The following is a 6,038-nucleotide window of genomic DNA, read 5'->3' as shown; positions in this document are numbered from 1 at the left end:
AAAATCCAAGAAATAAGCATCTCCAGGACGGCAATGGAAATTGCATCATCCCGAGAGCTTGGCGGGAACAACGAGTAAACCGGACACAAAAATGGCCGACAACCATAAGTAACCAACGCGTCTAAAACAATTTTCATTAGAAGCCTAAATAAAAGTCAATTAAAAAGCTGAACAAAATTAAATTAAAACAATGACGTGAATCAAGTTTTTCATGTGTATGGGGATGAGCTAGTAGAGTTGGTAAGCTGAAAAACATTGAAAATGAAGATGAGGAATTGCTACCGCCAATGAGGGACGAAGGACGAGCGGTAAGGGGGGTCGGTTGGCGTGGTGGGTGCATCGCTGAAACGGCGGCGCGTAGTAATACATAAAGTAGAGCCCACTGAGATAGCTTGTGAGGATATTAGCTAGCAAATATCTTCGCAATTTAATCTAGCACCAAAAATTCGAATAAAAATAAAAATACTAGTTATAATATATATATATATTATAACTAGTATTTTTATTTTTATTCGAATTTTTGGTGCTAGATTAAATTGCAAAGATATTTGCTAGCTAATATCCTCACAAGCACTCAATCGCATGCATTTCTCATCTCTTTCTCGTCCTGATCGCTTGTCAACTCACGTCGACTCTCGTTAACTCACGTCAACTCACGTCAACTCACGTCAACTCAACAAATTTGTAACACTTAATCTTGTGAGTTCTAATTAATAGAGTTTCCTGTATCTCCTCGAGAATAACATTCTCTCCTCTGTGAAACTCATTGAATCCGAAGGAAGTAGTCAAGTTCCTCCACAATTCCCACAAGTCGTCACCTGTGGTAATTTTAATCAAATTAATGATTACGATTCAATTTCACACTTAGGTGTAGGTTAATTCATATTTTCTTTTCCTCGTCGGGTTTAGTTGGAACACGTGCTCTCATGCATGAGCACTCTTTTATGTATTACTACGCGTCGCCATTCCAGTGCACTCTACTTTATGTGTTATATGCGCGTCAGCATCTCAGTGGGCTCTACTTTATGTATTACTACGCATCGCCATGCCAGTGGACTCTACTTTATGTGTTGTATGCTCGTCTCTATCTCAGTGGGCTCTACTTTATGTATTACTACGCGCCGCCGTTTCAGCGATGCACCCACCACGCCAACCGACCCCCCTTACCGCTCGTCCTTCGTCCCTCATTGGCGGTAGCAATTCCTCATCTTCATTTTCAATGTTTTTCAGCTTACCAACTCTACTAGCTCATCCCCATACACATGAAAAACTTGATTCACGTCATTGTTTTAATTTAATTTTGTTCAGCTTTTTAATTGACTTTTATTTAGGCTTCTAATGAAAATTATTTTAGACGCGTTGGTTACTCATGGTTGTCGGCCATTTTTGTGTCCGGTTTACTCGTTGTTCCCGCCAAGCTCTCGGGATGATGCAATTTCCATTGCCGTCCTGGAGATGCTTATTTCTTGGATTTTACTTTTTCTTTTTGTTAATCACTTTACTTACTCATCGTGTTGTCTTGATTTTCCATTTTTCTCGTCTCTCTGGCCTCAACTCACACCGCTGAAGTCCACGTGGTAATCCTGGCTTCCACTTGAGTTTTTCCTTTTCACTTATTCACAGTTTATTTACAGTTTATTTTATTGCGCACTTGAAGTGTGACCGGGAGCCATAACCTGATAGATTATTCGGGATTGGGATACAATAAATTAACACACTGTATTAACTCGTCAAGATTTATTCAATAAAGCACATCACTCGTCTCGCGTCTAGGGTCCAACACGTCTCGTACAGGAATGTATCGCACACACGCCGCAACCGGCCTGGGACAAGATCTGCGCATGCGCACGATCTCGTTCCCCTCTTTGCTTACACAGATATGTCTTATACTGTTGATAATGTTATATTAGAACCAGGAGCTGGAGCCATATTCCAACATTTTTGTAATTGGAATTTTTTTCAGGAACTTGACAGCACAGTTCATGTGAAATAAGAATAAGTTAACAGTGGAAAGTATGCAGAGAAAACAATAAAACTAGAAGTAATTTATTATATAGTGTATTTTTTCAAGATAATAATTGAAAAACACCCAATCCTTCATCCATGAAAATCATTCACTGACAAATAAATAAAAATTATACTCTTCGCCTCCACTGTGTTAATATTTTCAGTTGTATTAAACAGGTAATTAATCAGTAATTCAATTCACATAAAGCATTGATTCTGGAAAAGATTTTTTTCTTGAACATTCACTAAGTTTTACGGGATTTACATTGATACTGAATTACTACAAAAATGACTACGTAATAAAATATTGGAAAAAATATTTGGATAATTCTCAGATATTTCATGAAAAATTCGCTATTTAAACATCATTCTCAGAACTCTCACAATCCTCAGCTTTCTCAATTGTCTTGAACTCACAAGGGTGGTATGTTCTCTCGAAGAAGCGAATGTATAAGCGTCCAGTGCATGCAGCTGACTTGTAAGCTGTAAATTCTTTCTTGTTCTCCAAAAAAGCTGCAGAAATTCTCGAGGGTAAGAAGATGTAGAAGCTGTCATCGAGGAGTGCCTTAGCCTTTTTCCCAAATTTGGTTCTAGCAACGCGAAATGAATTCACTTGATAGTCTTTCTGAATTTCCAACTTTGCAATTTTCTTCGTGGGAACAACGTTCTCCATGCGACAAACTTTGTTCATTTTGTCACAGCAAAATCCTTTCTTCTCGTCTTTTTTATTCATTGTACCTGAAAAGAATATAATAGAGATTTAAAAAATCCGGCCCGGTCGCGCGCTTTGTGCGCGCTCTCTTTGGGATATGACCGACAGGGGTTGGTGGAATTGGGTGTGACCCATTACGGGTCGAACCAATAACTCCCCGACCAATTCCCTTTTTTTTGTACTTATTTTTTTTTTTCGAGAGGAATATTTCCATGACCAATTTTTCTTGGGGACCCTAGTACATTCACTAAAAAACTTATCGTGAATTCCTATTGAATATTCGACTATTTTCGACTATTTTCAGAATAAGTTTCATTGGAAATTCAAAATCTATTGTTCTTTCTATACAATATTCCCTATAAAATTGTTCATTAAATTGCCCATGAAAGATTAGATTTCGAATACAAATAAAAAAAAATATTCTTGAAGAAAGTATTCTCTACAACATTTTTTCGTTCGCGTACGTACTATCCGGAATCGACAGCCAAATAGTCAATAGAAATCGATAATACAGAGCGCGCCAGGAACGGGAATTGAGTAGCCGCTGTGTGTTTACGCTGTGTGCTTACCCAAATCACAGCGATACTCGGACATATTTTGATATTATTTTCATATTTATTTTGATTGATGACACCCAATTTGAAACTATATCTGCTAGATGCCGTCAGTTACTATGGGTTATTAAATTTATTTTCGTGAGGCCCCTCTGTGTATATATATATTGTGACGTAATTTCCTGAGGTTCACGGAACCCTCAATCCACTACGTAGCCCTTCGACGTACGACCACCCTGAAACAGCAAATAAGTCGAGCGCCAGGTCGTTATTACCAGAACGACCACTGGAATGAAACGAATAACCAAAAACAAAATTTCCGAAATAATCCCAAGCTTCGAAATGGTCTCCTGTTAGCTCCGACCGAAGAACGGCGTGAAGGTCACTGGTGAAGCTTAGGTTAAAGTATGACTAGGTCCTGACTAAATAAATAAAATTAACTCAAGATTGCGGGGGAAAAAGCACAATATTTAATACGACTTAGATGACTCGATACAAATAAAATAACTCAATTTCTCTGGAAAACCCCCTTTGATTGTTTCAATCGATCAACGATCATGAGGCATCAATAGTACTGATTCTACACTTGTCCAAGGAATAAAAGATTCTGATAGGAAAATAGAGAAGTAGTCAATTTAGTCAAAACAGATAGTCAAGAATAACCAAAGTCAAAGAGAGAAAAAATAAAACCAGAATCAAAATATCGTCCACAATAATCATGTAGATTGAAAAACACTGAACGATCAAAACCCAAGAATTCATCTACGTGACAAGTAACGCTGGCTGTCTGACACAAATACGAAAACTCGAGACAATGGGCCAGCGAAACGAAGCAAGGTCACGAGACACAAAAGACCTACGTTCAATGTCCTTCACTGGATATTCACCGACAGAGAGAGCGTTCATCTAACACCGATTAATTTAGATGCAACACTAACTCCTTTTTAACAACCAAAATATTCATAAAATAATAGTTACTCGCAACATGAAACCCGAGAGCCCGAGACTCTACGAAATGAAACACTGTCGCGAGACAACCGAAATCGAATGATCAAACACAATGATTCCAATTACGCACGAGAGAGAGACGAAAAGACCCACTAATTAAGTACTGATCAGAGTGACTAGGACTCTATCCGGCAATTATCTCGAAACTTTAGAAGTCCTACGGGACTAAGATGCACGGAGCATCTATTCAAAATTCTAAAATTGGCCAGAGTCCTACTCACGACAAATGTACAAAGATGCGTCATACGGAGTCGTAGCCATCACGCTCACCCAGCAGTCCACCTCGATGCCTCCGGAAAACGTCTCAAAAACTCCTCAATTCCGAGTCCTCGGGACCTTCCTCCAGACGAATCTACTCAAGGCTTCCTCCACAGGGCTTATTCTCCTTCGATATCGCCTTCAGGCTCCCCCAAAACTCCAAAACGAACGCAATTGACTCTCCAAATCGCTTAAACACAACGTGTGTTAGAACCACCAAACGGGAAGTGAGGTTCGTTTTCCCAGCGACACCACGCTGGACTGTGAAAACGCGGTAACGACGCTCATTGGCTGCTCGTTCCGTTCACTCCTCCAATCAGTTTCCGGACAACTAGACTCTGTCGCTCACATGGCCGAACCAAATCCGTCGGCGCATGCGCAGTGACTTCTCTAGACGTTATTTAGTTGAAACCATTTATCCCAGAGTATCAATTAACTCTAAATGTCCTCTGACCTCCTTTCAAATCAGTCTCCTGACCATTTTGTCACCAAAGGACCATTTCACTCAACCTCCTTCTGATCTCGGTGAAATACTTCACTTCCCCTTCCACATTGAACCAGCCGGGCTCCTACGTCACGTTTCCCCTAGAGTTGCCCGAGAGCTGGCGACCTCTGGCAATCCGAAGACCCATGAAGCTCTCATCACGAACTCGAAGTGTCCCGAAGTCCCTCGACGATTCCCGGAGACATTGCCACCTCAGTCCCACGATGTCGGCGCCAGATTCGCTTCAAACAATCCGGAAGACGATACAAAACAAAAGAATTAACAAAATATACTTAATCTCTCTCGTGACTCCCGCTGTCGGTTGGTGACTTCCCGTCTGGTGATTTTTAAATTCGAAACCCACACGCGAAACGGTCGAATAACAAACAATACTATTTGTGACGGAAAATAACACGTCACAATATATATTCAGTTGTAATATCCATTCATTTCCGTTCAACACGTGCTTGAGGCGAGTATAACCTTCTAGTTGCTCCAAAAATATAATAGCAATTATAATCATTATTTTTTAATATGATAACAAATCAAATTAGATAAGAATAGATTAACCGAATTATATTTATTTTCAGTTTGATTTCACTGAAGAAGAAGCAGAGAGAAGTTTAACAATGGCAGGAGAGTTAAATGTTAAGTGATTGATAATTATCGAAACTATTACTGGTGCTGATTGACCGAGATATATTTTATTTGAAAAAATAAAAATGAATTCAAGATTGTTGAGATCTCCAATGCATTTTTTTGAAACAATTCAGATCAATATTTCTTAAACTTCACTCCAGATTTCTTTAAAGCCTCAAATAAAGATTTTTAGAATTCCATTCAAGTATTTCTCCAAATTGGATTAAAATTTTTGAATGTTTCAATCTATTTCCCCTTTTAAAAGATCTCAAACGGAACAACAAAGCAGAAATCGGCAATAATCATTAATTCCCTAATATTTTTACAAATAATTCAAATTATCACCCTGAATCGTCAATTGGTTTTCACAATTTTA

Source organism: Diachasma alloeum, unplaced genomic scaffold (assembly GCF_001412515.2).
Source record: "Diachasma alloeum isolate Michigan unplaced genomic scaffold, Dall2.0 Dall_scaffold_00607, whole genome shotgun sequence".
NCBI lineage: Eukaryota > Metazoa > Arthropoda > Insecta > Hymenoptera > Braconidae > Diachasma > Diachasma alloeum.
The sequence above is the reverse complement of the archived record's forward strand: the minus strand, read 5'-3'. Positions refer to the sequence as shown.